Source organism: Hemicordylus capensis, chromosome 4 (genome assembly GCF_027244095.1).
Source record: "Hemicordylus capensis ecotype Gifberg chromosome 4, rHemCap1.1.pri, whole genome shotgun sequence".
Classification (NCBI taxonomy): Eukaryota; Metazoa; Chordata; class Lepidosauria; order Squamata; family Cordylidae; genus Hemicordylus; species Hemicordylus capensis.
The window spans coordinates 185,949,678-185,969,189 of record NC_069660.1 but is presented as its reverse complement, the minus strand read 5'-3'; the positions used below and the strand labels follow the sequence as shown (position 1 = coordinate 185,969,189).

At 44.3% G+C, this 19,512-nt stretch overlaps 1 long non-coding RNA gene across 2 annotated transcripts in view; it reads right to left on the bottom strand.

The window, feature by feature from the left end:
• Positions 1-14,431, bottom strand: part of LOC128324353 (uncharacterized) — a 108,349-nt gene extending 93,918 nt beyond the window's left edge. For both annotated transcript variants that reach the window (XR_008306804.1, XR_008306805.1), the window contains exon 1: positions 14,309-14,431. This is a non-coding gene — a long non-coding RNA (uncharacterized LOC128324353). The remainder of the gene's footprint in view (positions 1-14,308) is intronic.
• Positions 14,432-19,512: the final 5,081 nt, after the last annotated feature.

Sequence of the window (19,512 nt, the reverse complement as noted above, 5' to 3'; positions counted from 1 at the left end):
ATTTATTTTGGAACAATCTTTCTTGGACTAGTGTCTACTTTATCAGATGAATGAAGGCATCCTCAGTTGATAGAAATTTTGTATGCATTTGGCAGTTGGACAATCTCTCTCTCTCTCTCTCTCTCTCTCTCTCTCTCTCATACACACACACACACACACACACACACACACACAAAATGTTGGGGCCAAAGACCATGAAATGCAAGGGTCAGCAGCAGGTCTGTCAAATTTGGCATTTAGACTGATAAAATCTTGTATGCCCAGTGTTTCATTTCCTCTCATTTGCTTTATTTGGGATCTAAGTGCTCCCAAAGCCTTTTAAGTAAAACTCTTAACACTCACTCACTCACATGCAGGATGGGGTCAAAGCATGAAAGAACAAATAACCTCCTTATTGCAAGATAATACAAGGACAATCAAATGTCACAGGCCCATTTGACTCTCCACCCACCTAAGTTATGATCCCACATACATGGGGAAGTCTAAATAGTGTGGAAATTTATTAATTGGCCAAATTCAGATATAACACCAAACCATGGGTAGGTGTACCTGAGGTTAAATGCTGAAGCTGAGAATTGTGCCACACAGTCTAGTAACTGAGGATTTGTTGCCATAGACTGCCCAACCACCTTGCAATATAGTGGTTAAAAACAGAACAAAGCTTCATATGTATTATACTCTTAGCATGTTGTTTTTATTGTGTTTTTATTGTATGTTTTAACTTTTGTAAACCGCCTTGGGGCTATATTTTAACGAAAGGCGGTATAAAAATGCAAAAATAAATAAATAAATAAATAAAATGTAGGCTTGTGCATTTCGATTCGGGTACAAAACGTTTTGTGCCCGAAAATGGCAATTTTGGAGGTTTTGTAACCAAAACAAAATCAAGAATTAAAAAACAGATATTTTTGTTTCTAAATCGAAATGACTGTGTTTCGGACAGAATGCTTTGTTCTTTGGAAAAGCATTGCAATTGAAATTGACTTCTCTGACTCTCTCCACTCCAGCTGAGGCACTGAGTGATTAGCAGAAGATAAGATATGCAAAAAGCTTTTGAGCTTGAATGGTTTAGTTAAGTATGTGTTGTATTCAGTGTGACTGAAATGCAAACTGACCTTGCAAAGGGATTTGGAAGACAGCATTTTGAGACAGAAATACCCAAATATCTTTGGGAGCTCAATGCAATTCCAAAGCTCTTGCTAAAAGCCATGGCATAAATTGTGTGGAGAAGCTTTTCGTGAAGCTGGTTAGGAAAGTTCTGAAATTACACAGGATTTTCTTTCCAAAGGTTTAAAAAGAATCTCTTGACTTGTTCAGGGGTCTTTTGAAGAGCTATTTTGTTTTTCTTCTGATTTTTATGAGTTATAGTGGTGTCTAAGTTTTGTTGCCCAAGTTGAGCAGTCTAATGTAATTTAGGCCACAATGTAATTTGGTGGGACATGATGTCTAAGCCAGTGGTTCACAACTTTTGCCATTGCAGGGACAGGTCATCCACATTGGACTACAGGAGACAAAAGGAGGGGGGTGGGGAATACCCCTGTCAATCTATTGACATCCCCAGGAATCTTAGTTGCTTCTCTCTTTCTCGTAACCATGATCCATGTTTTTGCACTTTCTTAAATGCAGTGATGATAAATCTCAACAATTCTGAACAGTAGGCTGATTTGTTTGGGCTACGGCTCACTCCACTTCAGTTAAATGAACATTTGAAGCTGTTCCACAGTACCAAGGCAGTTTTATTTTATTTTTATTTAATTATTTACATTTTATATCCCACCCTTCCACCAAGGAGCCCAGAGCGGTGTACTACATACTTAGTTTTATCCTCACAACAACCCTGGGAAGTAGCTTAGGCTGAGAGAAGTGACTGGCTCAGAGTCACCCAGCTAGTATCATGACTGAATGGGGATTTGAACTCGGGTCTCCTCGGTCCTAGTCCAGCACTCTAACCACTACACCACGCTGGCTCATTGGTCTATCTTGCTATCTCAAATGACCTGTGGTCACTGTTCCATGAGGAAGGAGTGTTTTTATTGAAAGATTGCTTGAATCCACAAATGGGTTGTGCTGCTGTGCTAGTGCCACAGGGACAGGCTCCCACCAGCTACAAAATTTTCAAATAACTGTGCCAAAAAAAATAAGTGTCATTGTTGTTCATTATTCTCTTCACTCTTTCAACTTGTTTATGTGGGGCTTCAGGGGCAAAACAGTGGGTTGGGTGGCAGTGCCCCAAGGCTGGTGCACCCAGATTCCAAAATAGGGCAAATGACTCATTACCTAGGAATTTTTGAGGTTTACGTGCTCAAATCTGAACCAGATTCAACTCAGCCCGGTCCAGTTTTGTGACTGTTCAAACCAGACCAGCTTAGAGTTTGAACTGAGCCAATTCAAAATGGCTCTAAGCCCTACTGGTAAAGGGGAATCTGGTGAGGATTCCCCTTTATCAGTAAATGCGGGGGGGGTGGCTTCCCTAAAGGTAGAGTGGGTGGGAGGGGGTAAGCAACTACTTACCAGTGTCACCAGTGGTAGCTGCAGCAGTGGCTACAGGGGTATGGCTGGGGCAGCTCCCCACCAACACCGGCCACCCCCGGAATAGGCAGGGCCACCAGTGGTCTGGTTCGGGCCTCTGTGCTCATGTGGAGGCCATTTTACTGACCTCTGCACATGTTCAGAGGCCATTTGCATGTGCAGAGGTCAGTAAAATGGCCTCCATGCATGCACAGAGGCCTGAACTGGGTCACCATAGAACCAGCCTACTTCGCTCTCACCCCCATTGCACCCACCCACCCCTACAGCCACAGCCACCACACTTGTAGATAGTTGCTTACCCACTCTAGCCTGCTCTACCTTCATGGAAGCAACCCTGCCCCCCCCCCGCCCGCCCCGCCCATTTACTGGTAAAGGGGATCCTCACCAGATTCTCCTTTACCAATAGGGCTCCGGGCCAGCTCAGTTAAAACCAGGCCTGGTTCATTTCAAACTCAGAGTTGGGTGGCATACTCCACAAATTCTAACTGGTTTTACAATTTTTCAATATACATGTACAAAATATCCTGTTTTATCCAGAACTGTGCTTTTAAGCTGCTCATTCATAAAGAAGTGAATTTTAATGGAAGAGTTTCACTCACTGAATAAATCCAGCTGCCACAGCTCTCCCATGGACCTCCAGCTAGTGTCCATGAACTGCGAGGGGGAAGGGAATCGGAGAAGGTGGTGTTGCTGCTTGTCTTAAAGATGTAAAACATAGGTTGCAAAAAGAGTTCCTCGGAGTTTTGCAGTTCCCCTGTTTGTTGGCTGAGAAAATTGCTGCAAGTGAGTGGCAAATCCTCCCCTAGAACTCCATCGCCTTCTAGCATGGAACCTTGGATCTTTTCTTCTTGGGATCAAGGGGATGAGCTCCTCAACCTGGGTTTCATCATTGTTGTCTTTGGACCCAATGGAGTAGAGTCCACACTAAAGTGTCTGCCCCGGTCTTCCAAAAGCTGTAGTAGGACTGGTGCAGCCTGCTTTCTGCTTTCTCAGGGAATTTCCCCAGGTTCATGCATGTAAACAGGACCATGTGTTTGCTGCATGCAAAGGAGAGGTCTCCACACAGGGGGTGCCAATGTGGAGCCATTTGGAGGGGGGTTGGCAAGGCAGATCTCTGTCAGCAATCTCTCAGTGGACTGAGACAGAGGTAACATCTGCCCCATGCATATGGCCAACTGCTGCACTATGGCTGTCTGTGAAGTGCTCAGATATGCAAAGGACATGGTAGCTGACAGTGCCCCATGAGCAGATGGCCTATTGCTGCCTGGGATGGTGGCTAGCCACACCATCTAGTATGCTGTTGGTGCAATTTTGTTTGCCCTTGGCCCTTCTCTGCAATGTGGTGTCTATTTATTTATTACATTTATATACTGCCCTATATAAAATCTCTGGATATTTTACACATTAAAAGACAATAGTTAAAAACTTAAATTATAGAAAACAAATCACAATAACCATCAATAAAACATTATAAACTAAAAGCCTGGTAAAATAGGTGCATTATCAAGAGTTGCTTCAAAACAACCAGAAATTCAGAGATTCTGATTTCATTTGAGATCATGTTCCAGAGCCCTGGAGCAACCCTAGAGAAAGCCCAGTGTTCGGTCACCATCAAACAAGCTGGTAGTAATTGCAATCAGACCTCTCCTGAGGATCTTGATAGGCAGTGGGGTTCATGAAGATGAAGGTGCTTTCTTAAATTTCCAGCTGTCTTCCCAGGTGTTACGTCCCTCCGATCCAAGGGAAATAATATCAGCTGATCATAGTGTGGCATGGTCCTAGGCTCAACTCCTGACATCATGTTGTGGGTCATCATCGCCTTGAATTTCTTCTTGAGGTTCTGGAGTCCTTCCTTACACTGTGTCCCATTGTGCTGGAAGCTCCTCTCCACCATCTGCCTTGAGATCCAGGTGAAGGTGGCCTCGTTCCTGAACTGCTGCTGCAGTTCTGCCTGGATATAGTCTGGGGTCCATAGGTCAACAACTACACACATCTTCACCTCAGTCCAGAGCTTTGCCTGTACTTTCTTGGGTACATCCCCAGCCTGATTGGTGTGTGGAAGTAAAATAACCTGGCCTGGGGTTGTTCACAGAGATGTATCTAGGGAAAATAGCACCTAGGGCAAGCACTGAAATTGTGCCCCTGTCCAAATATCTGACACCCATCTTTCAGATAACTTTACCATAATATCAACTCAAAAATACAAGTCAAGCTCGTTAATTTTTTTAATTAACAAATTATTTCTTGTTTACACAGACAGGTGTTATTGACTGGTTTGTTTTATCCAGACATCGAGTCCTTCCCAAGGACCTCGATGTCTGGATATAACAAACCAGTTATTATTATTATTAATTATTATTTTACAGAGTCAGATAGGTGTTATTGACTGGTTTGTTATCCAGACATCGAGCCCTTCCCAAGGACCTAGGATGGCTGAATTTTATTGTCAATGTTGTTGCTGTTGTTATAGATATTGTCGCAGAATATAGGCTGTTCCCAGTAAAGCTACTTTTTGTAATTGGCTGATGGTGATTTCTGTGGCCCCTATGGTGCTGAGGTGCTCTTCAAGGTCTTTTGGAACTGCACCCAGGGCGCCAATTACCACTGGGATTATTTTGGTCTTTTTCTGCCACAGCCTTTCAATTTCAGTTTGTAGATCTTTGTATTTTGTGATTTTTTTCTACTTCCTTTTCTTCTATTCTGCTATCCCCTGGTATTGCTATGTCGATTATTTTAACTTGTTTTTCTTTCTTCTCGACTACAGTTATATCTGGTGTATTGTGTGGCAGATGTTTGTCTGTTTGTAGTTGGAAGTCCCATAATATTTTTGCATCTTCATTTTCGACCACTTTTTCAATTTTATGGTCCAATCAATTTTTGGCTACAGGTAGCTTGTATTTTTTGCAGATGTTCCAGTGTATAATCCCTGCTACCTTGTCATGCCTTAGTTTGTAGTCAGTCTGTGCGATCTTTTTACAACAGCTGATTAGGTGGTCCACTGTTTCATCTGCTTCTTTACAAAGGCGGCAGTTGCTGTTTGTTGTTGACTTTTCTACTTTTGTTCTTATTGCATTTGTTCTTAGTGCCTGTTCTTGTGCAGCCAGTATTAAACCCTCTGTTTCTTTCTTCAAGTTGCCATTCTTAAGCCATTGCCAGCTCTTGGGGATGTCTGATTTTCTACTTCTATGGTGCAATTTTTGACCATGCAGGGGCTTATTTCTCCTTTCTGCTCGGTTCTTGACTCTTTCTTTCTTGTAGGCCTGCTTTCTTTCATTGGTGTTGAATAGTTTCTCGTTCTTGACCATTTGAAGTGCATCTTCTTCACTGTCCTTGATATATTCTTCAAGGCCTCTTTTATCCTCCTCTACTGTTTGATAGACTTGCAGCATTCCTCTTTCACCTGAGCTGCGAGGGAGGTATAGCCTATCAACATCACTGCGGGGGTGCAGAGCATGATTGATGGTCATGATTTTCCTGGTCTTATGATCTAGCGTCTCTAGCTCTGCCTGGGTCCAATCTATTATTCCTGCAGTGTATCTGATAACAGGTATAGCCCAGGTGTTTATGGCTTGTATGGTGTTCCCGCCATTGAGTTTGGACTTGAGGATTTTTCTAACTCTCCTGATGTATTCACTTCCCATTTTTCTTTTAACTTGAGTGTGTGAAATATTATCCAGCTGGAGAATGCCCAAGTATTTGTAATGTTCTTTCACTTCCAGGTTCCTGATGTTGCTTCCATTGGGCAGTTCTATTCCTTCTGTTTTTCTTATTTTTCCTCTGTTCATTATTAATGCAGCACACTTGTCTAGTTCAAAATCCATTGCTATATCGCTGCTGAATATACGGACAGTGTTTAGCAGTGATTCGATTTCTGACTGGGACTTTCCATACAACTTCAGATTGTCCATGTACAGCAGATGGTTGATTTTACTTGGTGTTTTAGATGTTTGGTATCCGAGGCCTGTTTTGTTTAGTATTTGTGAAAGTGGGGTCATGGCGATTACAAACAACAGAGGGGATAGTGAGTCCCCTTGGAAAATGCCTCTTCTAATGCTAACCTGTCCAAGTGCCTCGCCATTGATTGATAACTGTGTACTCCACATGCTCATTGCCTTTTTAATAAATATCTGAATGTTTTTGCTGACACCACTTGTTTCTAAACATTTTAGTATCCATGTGTGAGGCAATGAATTGAAGGCTTTCTTGTAGTCAATCCATGCAACACTTAGATTTGTTTTTCTTCTCTTGCAATTTTCTAAAATCATTTTGTCAATCAGCAGCTGGTCTTTTGTGCCTCTGGTGTTTGGGCAATTTCCTTTCTGTTCAACTGGAAGCTGTTTGTTAGTTAATAAGTGTTGCATTACTTCATCTACTATTATTCCAGTTAATAATTTGAACATGGTTGGCAGGCAGGTTATCGGTCTATAATTACTTGGAACTGCACCTTTTGCTGGGTCTTTCATGATGAGATGAGTTTTCCCAGTTGTTAGCCATTGTTCAATATCACCGCCTTGCAAAATGTGATTGAACTGTTTTGATAGTTGTTTATGAAGGCTTATTAGCTGTTTAAGCCAAAAGCCATGCAATTCATCATCGCCTGGAGCAGTCCAATTTTTAATTTTCTTTGCTCTTTCCCTTATTAATTCTGGTGTTATTATTAGATCTTGCATTTGTTGGTTACATTTTTTGACCTCTTTCACCCAGCCTGCTTTTTTATTATAATCTATTGGATTGTCCAATAATTTCCCCCACAATTGCACTGTTTCTTCTTTATTTGGTGTTTCTACGTTTTTTGCAGTTTCTCCTTCTATGCTTTGGTAGAAACGTCTCTGATTCGACTGGAATTGGAGATTCTGCCTGTGTTGTGTGATTCTGGCTTCGGATGTGCTAATCATCTTTGAAACTGCTTTTATTTGCCGCTTTATTATTTCCAGGACTTCTCTAATTTTCCTTGAATCTAGGTGGTATTTTTGGATCAGATACTGTTTGGTGTTTTCATTCTTCAGCTTCTTGTCTTTCATATCTTTCAATTTTACTAGCATCTGATCTAAGCCTGGCAATTTTATTTTCTAATCTACTCTTCCATTTAGGTGATGTACTACTTTCTTTTTTCACATGTCCATTGATCTTATATCCGAGCTCTTGTGTTGTTATTGTTGCTGCACTGTACATTAGTTGGATTGTTTCTTTCCAATTATTGGATGTTATTTCTCCAAGTGCAGCATTGACATCTTTTAATGCCTAAGCAAGTTGTTTTTTGGCAACTGTTTTTAGAGCTGGAAGTCGAACCCTGGCAGTTGTTTGGTTCATGTGCTCAGTTATTTTTTGCTTTAGTTCTTGTTGCTTTTCTGTTAAATGGCATTTGGGTTTTTGAGGTGAAGGCAAAGGGGAGGTTGCCTGGTTTTGATTTTGAAACAGTTCAGCAACAGTGGCATCCTCTATTTCCAACACCTCCCCCACCTGCGCCTGAGCAACTTCTTCAGTTGGTGGTAATTCTTCTTCCATATCTTGAGCCTGTGTTGCTCTTTGCAGTTCTTCCAGCTCAACTCCTGTGAATACTTTATTTCTTATTATGAATCTTCTCTGGTCTGCTAGCCTTTGTTCTGTTATTTCTGTATCTGGATGCTTCTCTTTCCAAATTTGGTACATTCTTTTTAAATAACCTCTTCTAGTTGGACTAGACTTGTAATAGCAGATCATTATTTCCTTGTTGGCATTTTTCATATATTTTTTCCAGTTAAGCGACGTTTCTTCCAGTAACTTTGCTGTCTCCAGCCCTGGTTGCTCAACTGAAGATCCTGAGTCCTGTTGCCCACTGGCCACCAGACGTCCAGGGACTGCAGCACCTGGCACGGTCCTTGTTGACCCCGGCGATGACCGATCCAGTATAGATTTATTAAAGTTACGCCCCACAACCACGCCAAGGTAGTGCCTCACTGGGGGATGATGATGATTACATTTATATCCCACTCTTCCACCAAGGAGCCTAGAGCGGTGTACTACATACTTGAGTTTCTCCTCACAACAACCCTGTGAAGTAGGTTAGGCTGAGAGAGAAGCGACTGGCCCAGTCACCCAGCTAGTATCATGGCTGAATGGGGATTTGAACTTGGGTCTCCCCGGTCCTAGTCCGGCACTCTATCCACTGCACCACGCTTGCTCAAATTATGGCACTATATGAAAATTATAGCTTCACTTTCCTTGCTTTCACTCATGCAAATTGGTCTATGAACAACACAGATAGGCATTTAAGGTGTTATGCACTTCCAACAACAATTCCTGGCTATTTCCAGTTTGCACTTGTTAATTCAGGTGAAAATACTGTATGCATATTAAAATTGATAGCTAAACACCATTTGGGAGGCCAAAACACCAAGAAACTGAAAAGCCCTGTTGAATTGTTTAAGCAGAAACATCTCTTGATCTCTTGGCAACATTTTAGAGTACAGTGTAAATCACTCAAGTGAAAGTTTGGCGTTCCTAAACAGGCAAAATAAACCCAAACAAAAATGTACTATTATCATCATTCATAGCAAAGATCCAGTTGGGACTTACACTAGGGAAGAAGCACCATGAAAAAATGAAAGAACCACCGGAGCTCAGCCAAGGGAGTGTGAAAATCAGAAAGAACCCATGCCCTGGGTTACAAGGGGAGGTGCAAGGGGGGCTCAGTTCAATTAGTCCTGACTCCTGACCTGTAGGGGGTAGTCACTGTCTCTAGTCACTGCTCTGGGTAGTGATGCTGTAGGCTGCAGCTTTTCATCACCAAAATTGAGCTGAGGGAGTACCACACAGGGCAGGAGGGAGAGCTGACAATAGAAAGCAACGGAGAAGCCCAGGGTTTTAGCATCATTGTGACTGGATGGCAGCTGAAGATGTATACCCAACCCTCCCCTACCCTCCCCAAAAAAAACGCTAGCCACAAAAACAGGAGTTTCCCTTCTCCAGTTTCTCCAGAGCATGAGACAAAGTAGTGCAGTATTTTCTTATATCTATGTGTTCAAGTCAATACAACACACACATCCAACGGAGCGGAGGAGAAGGGGAGAGGGGCAGCTGAGAGGGAACAAAAGTCCTGCTGATGAATGAAAAGGGCGGGAAAGCCCAAGGAGGGAGCAAGGAGTGGGGGTTCACTTGGCAAAGAAAGGTGAATGGTGCTGCAACCCAGAAGTTGCCCAGCCCCCGTGCAAACTGGGCTCGATGAGACGGGAGTGCCTGTTTGAAGAGCGAGTTGCTGATTGTAACTCCTACCACCCTCCATGCGGTCTTCTCCGTGAGGGGCGTGCCCGCCCACGTGCTTTTGTTTCTGTCTCATGCTCCGCGTGGTGACCATTGCCTCACCCAGGTGTGTGTGGGATGTTTGGGAGTAGGGCAAGGGAAACCCAACACACACCTGCTTTAGCTCTTTGCACATTCCCTCGAAATTTCCAAAGTTGCCTGTTGTGGTGGAGGACATTCTGGGAACAAAAGTCCCGCCGATGAACGAAAAGGGCAGGAAAGCCCATGGAGGGAGTGAGGAGGGCGGGTTCACTTAGCAAAGAAAGGTGAAAGGTGCTGCTACCCAGAAGTTGCCCAGCCCCTGCGCAAACTGGGGTCGACAAGACGGAAGCACCTGTTCGAAGAGGGAGCTGCTGATTGTAACTCCCACCTCCCTCCATGCGGTCTTCTCCATGAGGCCCGCGCCCGCCCATAGACGTTTGTTTCTGTCTTGCGCTCCGTGTGGTGGCCGTTGCCTCACCCAGGTGTGTGGGAGATGTTTTGTGAGTGGGGGGAGGGAAACCCAACACGCACCCGCTTTAGTTTTGCGCACATTCCCTTGACATCTCCAAAGTTGCTTGTTGTGGTGGAAGACATTGTGCTGCATGCAACTGCTCAGCCAATGGAAGCGGACAGCGGAGCTCAGCAGTGGAGCGCATGCAGCGTTCCTTTCACACGCTGCTGCATCCAGTCATGGCTCCAGACTCAGAGGCATGGCGGTGAGTGGTAGCGCGCGGTGCCTGGCCCCAGAGGCGGCAGTGGGAGGTGGCGGTGAGCAGCAGTGTGGGGCACCCGGGCCTCAGAGGCAGCACTAGTGACTCTGAGAGTGGCAGCACAGGGTGCCTGGAGGTGCGGAGTGCCTGGAGGCAGCGAGCAGCACCCGCTGTCCACCCCACGGTGGCTGCAGTCAGCAGCCCCTGGCATTAGCGGCTGTGGGAGCAGTCATGGCACTGGCTTGGCGCCCCCTTCAATTGGTGCCCAGGCCACGTGCCATGGCTGCCCCACCCTAGATGTTCTGTTCACCTATTCTAAACAAACCCTTTGGTGTAAACACGTGAGGGCCTCGATTTTTCTGACTGGGGTATGGGATGCTTTCCCCTTTTTATGTTAATAAGGTGTCAAGGAAGCAAGAGGAGGCATGTTTCTTAAGGATCCCCCCCCCCTTCCCTGTGCCCTTGTGCCCATTTCTGTTTCTGCGTCTTTAAATGAGGGAAACCTAGGAACATGGTTGGTATGCCTATTGCCAGGTGGTAGAAGGAGGGGTGGGGTGACAAGTTGATAGACAGCAGAAAGTGGAGCATTCAGTCTGAGAGACAGTCAGCAAGAGATGCAGGCTACCTAGACCCAACACATTTCTGAGCTGATCTGAGTCTCCCTTTCTATGGTCACGGGAGGAGCTTCATCATGAACCCCAGGTTACAGCAGGCATGGAATTTGAAAGATATGAAGAGGTCAGCGAACCCCCAGTTTCTGCAACCTAATCAACTAGAAACCAAGGGTTCAAATCAAGATTTCTTGCACTAACTGAACCATGGTTGGGAAGAAATCCTGCATTCGGACTCTAAGAAAACCCCTACTTGGGTACATTTAACTGTGGTTTGGCATTATGTCTGAACTGCCACCGCCATAGTCAAGCGCACCTTTAAAGACGCCAAAAATGTAAAGCCCCACAAACGTGTATTGAGGCCAAAAATAATCATTTCTCATTAAGAAAAATTATGTCAGCAATGAGCTAGATAGTTAATTAATCTCTTCCTCAAATGTGACATCCCCAAAACATCGCAACAAGATGCTTCTTTTCAAAATGTCCATATGTTGCTTATGTGAATTTACCTGTTTAAAAAACAAAACAAAACTCAGAAACTATAACTTTGATCATTGTGTCTAGGTTTTAACTTGTAAATTGGATGCAGCTATTATCATTCCTATATATTTAATTAAAAAAAAAAATTCTGCACTTTCTAAAAGTAATAATAGGCATCTTATCATTTTAAGGTAAAATCTAGCATAGCATTTCATTATTTGTTTATTCACTTGTTTGAAGGATTTGACTCTGCATGTAGCATTTGTTTGTTTTATTTTTCTGTTTCTTCTCAGTTCAGGGTGTTGTAAAATTCATAAACAAGAAGTCAGAGACACATTTTACAGATATATCATGAAAAGATATGGTACATATTCTGATATGTCAGAAGTAACAATGCCGTTAAATTTGACAAGGATACACAAGATGTTCCATACTACCACCAATGAATACATCAAATTTAAAACACAAAGAAATTTATTCTGCTGCTATGTTAGAATAATTTCCCACTTCTACTGCTATTATTTTCCTCTCTCTGAGGTTCTGTTACTTGAAAATACTTTCTATAATCTTTTAGATCGAGAATAGTCAGGGGTTACAAACATTGAAGAATAAGTCATAAATTATTGGTGATTGTTTAGCTCAAAAGGCAGTGTGTAACTATTTTAAATAAATACTAGACCTGTGCACAACTAAAAATATCGGATCAATTCTATTCTGATTTTTTAAAAGTCAAGAGGCCTCCCTAACACCATCAGAATAGGTCAGAATTGACCCAATATTTTCTGAAATGTCTATTGGGAAAAAACACACACTGACCATCGAGATGGATTGTAAAGACTATTAAGAGATTGGAAGTCTCTCCAAGCTGGCTCCCTGGTGGATTTTTAAGGACTGCACCTTCAAAATCAGGGGGTGGGTGGAAAGGTAAGCTCCCACTGAGGACCCTCAGTGCTAGAGGGTTCTTCAAGAAGCGTTACCTTTGCTCCCCACCCCTCAATTTTGAGGAATGCAATCCTTAAAAATGAGTCTGGAACTGGCTTGGAAAGAAAGTCTCCCTAAGCCAACTGTTGAGCTGATTTTTTGGTCTGAGAGGAATGAGAGGTAGTAGGATTTCTGACACATGACAACAGGAATTCTAGTCATAATTCCAACTATTGGGGCCACTGCTTTCATATCTGCAATCCTTTTGATAATGCTGGGAGTATCAGTCTGATATTCCCATTGGACCAATCTGACTGCACAGCCCTAATAAATACATATATACAAAAATAAAATTATAAAAGCAGAACATCTATTGCTTTTAATAGCCTGACCATGGCTTTGCCAGCATGTATGAGCTTAGAATGGTGACTGGATGGTGTAGAGAGTAGATAGAGAGAAATCTTTGGCTGTTCTGTCTCAGAACGCTAGAACTCAGAATCAAACAATGAAATTAGTTAGTCAGGATGGACCCGCCGCCCCCGCCATGTAGTTATTTAAACAATATTTAATAAATTTATGGAATTCACTGCCATGTGATGTGGTGGGGACTTCTAACTTAGACCATTCTTTGAAATATAATCTAAGCTTGTATCCATCACCACAACTTGTAGGCACTGGAAAATGTTCTTATAAAAAATGTTTTTATTTAAAAAAATTCTGAATATCCATATACGTACATAACTGCTGCCTCTGCACATAGAGGCTTAAAAAAAGAGCTGCCATTGTTAACAGTCATTGCTAGATCGGTCCTCCATAAATCTATCTAATCCTTTCAAACAATTGACAGAGGATAGGTCTAGCAGTGGCAATAATAATGGCATTTTTTTTTTAAATCATATGCAGAGTTTTCCTGAACTTTTTGCATCAGAACATTTGAATGCTCTAAACTGATTGAGATCTGATTTACCATGCTTATTTGGCATAACACAAAGAACCCCCACTTTAATGTGCAGACTGTATAAATATGTCAGAAATCGCCCCCTCATATTCCAAAGGAGTTGAACTGAAACATTTTATTAGGAAACATGGATTCACATTTTGAATTTTAAATGCAACTCTCCATAATCCTAGCAATCTGGTGTACATCTGGTTCACACAATACAGTTTCTATACTACAGCTCCCACACAACCTCAGACATGAGCAAACCTGAAGTGATGTTGGAGGTTGCTGTCAACCCAGCTGCATAAATCAGGTTTTACATATACCCATTCTGATACCAGATCACTAACCATAATTTGGGATTATATGGTAAATAAAACAATAGTTTGTTGTTGTTTTTTGGTTTTTTTTTAAACCTAGTATTTCTCTCTATAATATAGTTTCTCTTTGGGAACTTTTGTTGAAAAGTGGTATATAAATATTTGTAGTATATAAATATTTGTTGTATTAGTTGTGGTAGTAATAAAACTGATACTACACCTGCATTTCACACTTTGCCCACCATGAAACATGCATGCACATGCACGAGTGCACATGTGTGTGCGCACACATGCATGTGCACACACTCAAGGGGTGTGCACCATGGAAAAATATTGAATCAAATCCAGTCTGATCTAGTTCCAACCATGTCAAAATTGGATTTTGGGTTGGATGTTGAATCAGACTTGAAATCACATTTCCCCTTCACAGAGGTAAATGGGGAAATAAAAAAGAATTCACACAAAATCAACTGTTTTTCACAAGAAATCAACTGGGTTTTTTATACACACTTGGAAAAGGAATTCAAGTGAACAGACCTGTGTGGGTAGAGTGTATTCTTCCAATCATATGATTAGAACCTTCCTTTCACAGATGGAGCAGGCCTATCCCAGGCTTCCTATGGTTACCAGACTTCCTATGTTGTATTTCCTGCTTCAAACACTGCACCTTCCCATAGATATAAATACATAAAATAATAGAGTCATGCACAGTGATCGGCTGTAGAGATGCAATTCCTTTCCAAGGCAGAACTGAGAGTTTCAGCTCCTTTATTTTCTATGAAGACATGTTGTCCTGCCTGCTAGCCTGAAGTACACAAATTACATGGGCATGTTAGAGATCTCAGAGTGCATCCTATGTATGTATATATTAGTAAAAAGAGCTTGCAGTTTACAAGCATTTCTCCTAATATCAACTTCTTCTCGCTCACTCTGACTCTGACATCTCCTTTCTCTATGAGATTTCATTGTCTATGCTTTTCAATGGGACTGTTTCCCTGCACTTTCTGGGAAAGTAATTTATATTTGTGGGGTTGTTGGGGGGTGGGGATTGATACTCTGGGCAAGGTCTGGAACCTACCTGCAAAAACTAGATCGATGTCTCTGTCTTTTGTGTGTTGGTCTGGGAGTCCCATGTCAGTAAATGAGTGAGGCCCAAGCAGCTTTAGATAGGAGCAATACAGTGAATTCCAAACTGGGGAGAACCCTTTTATTAGAAAGGAGCCTCACAGTTTCTAAGCCCACAACTCCCGGTTTCTGATGGGTGGTTTCCAGACTGCAAGCTCTACAGTGGTTGGAAGTGCTTCAGATTGGCAGGATCATACTCAAAACATAAATAAAGGCTAGAAGCCATTCATTGCATAGTTCATGGTAAAGCTGTGGCCGTTCATATTGACATCCATAATGACATATTTTCCAAGCAAAATGATTGTTCATACTGTTTGTGAGATGTGTTCTCCATGCCCTCCCACTGCCTCATTTTGAGCCAATGGGGTCACAGAGGGGGTGAGGGGCAAGACTTCTTAAAAACTTCTGGGTGCATCGCTTGCTCTACAAAAAGCTGTGCTTGCATATTTGGCAGCCACGTGCATGCTGACGCTAGGGGTGTGCACGGAACCAGCCGGGGCTGGTTTGATTCTGAACTGGACTTGAACCAGACCGGACCAGTTCAGTCAGGCATCCATTCAAATCTCCCCACCTGGTTCAGTCCAGGCCCGGGGGGGTGGGGTGGGGTGGGGTGGTGTGTGTCATGGACCTTTTATTTATTTATTTTAAAAAATGTTTACCTTATCCCCTTTGGAGGAGTTCTTGGAGGTGGGTGCATCTGTGGAAGTTCCCCCTCCCCCTGCCAGCCTCCCTTGCAGCCTTAACCGACCTGTTCTTCGGCCCATTCGGGCCTTCCCCCTCTGGTGTGGCGGCCATTTTGGAGGCCGCCACACCTGCACATTTGCCCTCTGCATGACCCAGGCCACACAGAGGCCAATTGCACAGGTATGGCGGCCTCCAAAATGGCCACCGCGCCAGAGGAGGAAAGCCCAAACAGGCAAAGAACAAGCCGAATAGACCAGTTTGGGCTGCAAGGGAGACCAGTGGAGGGAGGGGGAACCTCTGCGGACACACACACATCCCACTGCCTCCAACAACTCCCTGGAAGGGGGTAAGGTAAAACATTTTATAAATAAATAAATAAATGGTCCGCAAACAGTCGTGGGTGTTCAGTCTGGGGTTGGACCAAATGGGATGGTTTGGTTCGAACCCGAACTTTCGAATTGAACAGGTTAGACATCAAACACATCGAACGTCGAACCTGTTCACACATCCCTAGCTGACGCTGCATGCAGGCTGCAAGGAGCAGAGCTGCAGCTACTCACAGTCTTTTGTAGAGCAAGTGCTGTGCCCAGAAAAGCAGTGGGACAGCACAGGAGCAGGTAAGGACCTGCTTACCTATTTTTAAGGGAAATGCTTCCTGCCCTGCAGAACTGTTTCAGCTGCGGGCACCTGAGCCATTTCGGGGCTTCCCAAAGAAGGTGCCAAACCATTTTATGCACACCCCTAAAAATACCAAGTTACTTATATTTTCAGCAGAAGGCAGCAGTGATATAGGAAGATGCTGAAAGGTATAATCTCATATTGCGCAGGAGGAGGCAATGGTAAACCCCTCCTATATTCTACCAAGGAAAACCACAGGGCTCTGTGGGCATCAGGAGTCGAAATCGACTTGACAGCACACTTTACCTTTAATGGGAGGTACCATTTGGATCGTCCATCTCACACATCAAAGCAACCTTTGATTTTTGAACTGAGAAACACGGAAATAGAACAGTGCTGCATTAGAAATGTAACACTTACTGCTGAAAAGTCACATTTGTATATGTGAAAGTTTTATCTGCATATATTTCAAAGAGAAATACATTTAAGATAAGTTCCAGAGAAGTGGCTTTTAGAATAAATTTTGCAAAGGGGTAACATCATTGAAGTCTATCTTGCTTTTTGTGTATACACACACACTTACTTAGAAGTTTCCCCACACACCCAAACTCAAGTTTACTTTTGTTTCCCTAGAAAGAAGATGTCTTCTTCTCCATCTTTCACAAATATTGGCATATTACTCTGATGTCATTCTTGAGTATTCAGCCACTGTTATTGACTTTTCAAAACCACTTTAAAGTATTTCCTCTGAGGAAAATGCCAACCTATAAATAATTGCCTGCACATTTACCATGTCTTAAAGAAACATGTAAGGTAGTAAAATGTTTAAATTACCCTTTAAAACTAGCAATGAATCTGAGACAGAATATCTCAATGCTTTTCAATATAATTAAAATTGAAGTCAGCCAGAGTTTTCTGTGACCTTCCACTCTTAAATCCCCATTTAGGCTCACATCTTCGAAAGGGCACTCATTTGGACGAAGAGTATCCCACCAATGTTCTGATGGGACTACATTTCTCAAGTGGTTATATATAAGTGACCGACACTATGGGTCAACCATGGGCCAATGACTCACCCAGCTCAACATCCAGCTCTGTGTAGCCCAGCAGGTGGAGGATGACATTGAGGAGCAGCAACTGCTCGACCAAGCCAGGGTCCAACTGGGACCAAGCGGGTGTTACCACATCACCAGCACATGAAAACACCCACTCACTCTGGACGCTGGTGGGTGCGCAGGAGAGGAGGCATGTAGCGACCACCGCCAAGTCCGGCCGTACTTGGCAGTGGGTTGCCCAGAACTGCATGTGGTCCATCTTTGGGTCTTCTTCCACAGGCTCCTCCAGGTACTGCAAAACACATTGGACAGCACTGGTGGGCCTGGTAGGATGAGCCTTCCGCAAACCAGGCAAGGAGCCAAGGCACACCTGCTTAATCCACTGGGCTGATTTAGTGGGAGGAACTGCCTGTTGCATTGGCCCCACTGCCTGGGATGCTGCACCACTAGACTGGGAAGAGGAAGTGGTGGAAGATGAAAGGCCGCCTGGACTACTGCTGCTGGGTGTGGGTTGTGCATACTCAGGGGGCGCACCATCACCACCCTCCTGGTCTCTGGTCTGACGATCCTCCTCCTCTCTAGCTCTCTGGACCATGAGGTCATCTGCACAAACAACATTGCCCTTGATGGTCGGGTCACAGAGACAAGACAGGATGGACTCCTCTCTGACACCCAACACACCAACCAGCCGGTCGACAACCTTGTTCCTCAGCCTTCCAGCCAGCGCACACCCCTCTGGCATGGCCAGTGAGGTCCGGAGTTCACCCATCAGCTTTTCCAAAAGAATAGCCATGGGCAGAGCCTGACTCAGAGGCGTGGTGTCGCCACACAAGCTCTTCATGGCAAACAGCAAGGGCTCGAGTGCCAACACTTTCTCGGATATGAGTTTCCACGCAAAGTTGGTTAGGTTGCACACACCCAAGGACTCATTCCTTGCCAAGTTGCCAAGGGCCACCTCCTGCTCCAGCAGGCGCTGGAACAAGAGAAAGGTGGAGTTCCACCAGGTTTCTACATCCGTAGGAATGAGATGGCGAGGAAGGCCATGGTCGCACTGCTGCTTGCGGAGCAGGCACCTGGAATTCTCACTCCAGTGGAAATGAGCTGCAGTCTTGCAGTACTTCTCCACAAGCACATCTGTGGCAGCAACAGCAACCTGCATGGGATGGCCTTGTTCCTTGGATTCTTTTGCGTCCTTGAGGCCAAGGGTGTCTCTGACAGCCAGGTGGAGTGTGTGTGTGCCATGCAGTGGATGTTCATACACTCCAACACTGATTCTACCACTCCTGTGATGTTGGAGCCATTGTCTGTCACAATGAAGCCCAAGAGAGGTGTGGGCAGCCTGCCTATCCACTCCTCAATTTGGTGGCCAAATACAGCTGCCACCTCCTCCTTGGAGTGCTTGACATCCAATGTATCCATCTGCAAGACGGCCCACCTGTGCTGAAATGTGGTGTGGGACGCGCTGGAGCCAGAGGCAGCACTGGAGGTCTCCTTTCTCTCTCTGGACCCCACCAGTTAGCGCCAGGAAAGCAGCATGCATTCCACTTACACTGTTCAAGAGATCAGTGGTGAAATGCATGCTGATGGCAGCTGGCGCTGCATGAAGAATCAGTGGCCATCATCTCCCCTATGAGGTGGGTGAGGAGATGTGGGTCCACATGACCAGGATGCTTCCTGCCCAATGACTGTGTCCACTGCTTGACGAGCAGTATGCTCTGTTTCAAGGAAGCCTGCGCATGGCCCTTGTCAGAGCCAGTCTCAGGAACATTAGGCACGCTAGCACTGTCAGCAGCATCAAGGAGATACAGGTGATGCCATCGCATGTGTTGCCACATGGAGGTTGTCCCCAAATACCTTGCATCCTTGCCCTTACTGACCTGTGCCCTACAGTGAACACAGTGAGCAGAGGTTGAGTAATCTTGAGGGATTTGAAAATAACACCCAAAAATGCTGCTCTGGGTGGCCTCGGACATCCTGTATGCCTTCTTGGGGCTCTTTGGTGATGGTGGCATGAAGGGGGCTGCTGGTAGTTACCTGCCACTGTCACCCTGCGCATTGGAAGAAGTGCCTGGCTTCAGCCGAGGGGATGCCTCTGCCTTGGCAAAAGACCCTCCTCAGAGACAGACTGGGAGGACCCAAAACTGGACTCCACCATGACCTGGGCATCATCAGGGCCCCACACTGAGTGGCAAGAGGAGTGTTGGAGGGGCTGCAAGTAGGAGAGGAAATCTGGCTGCACTGCCATCCATCAAGCCCCTG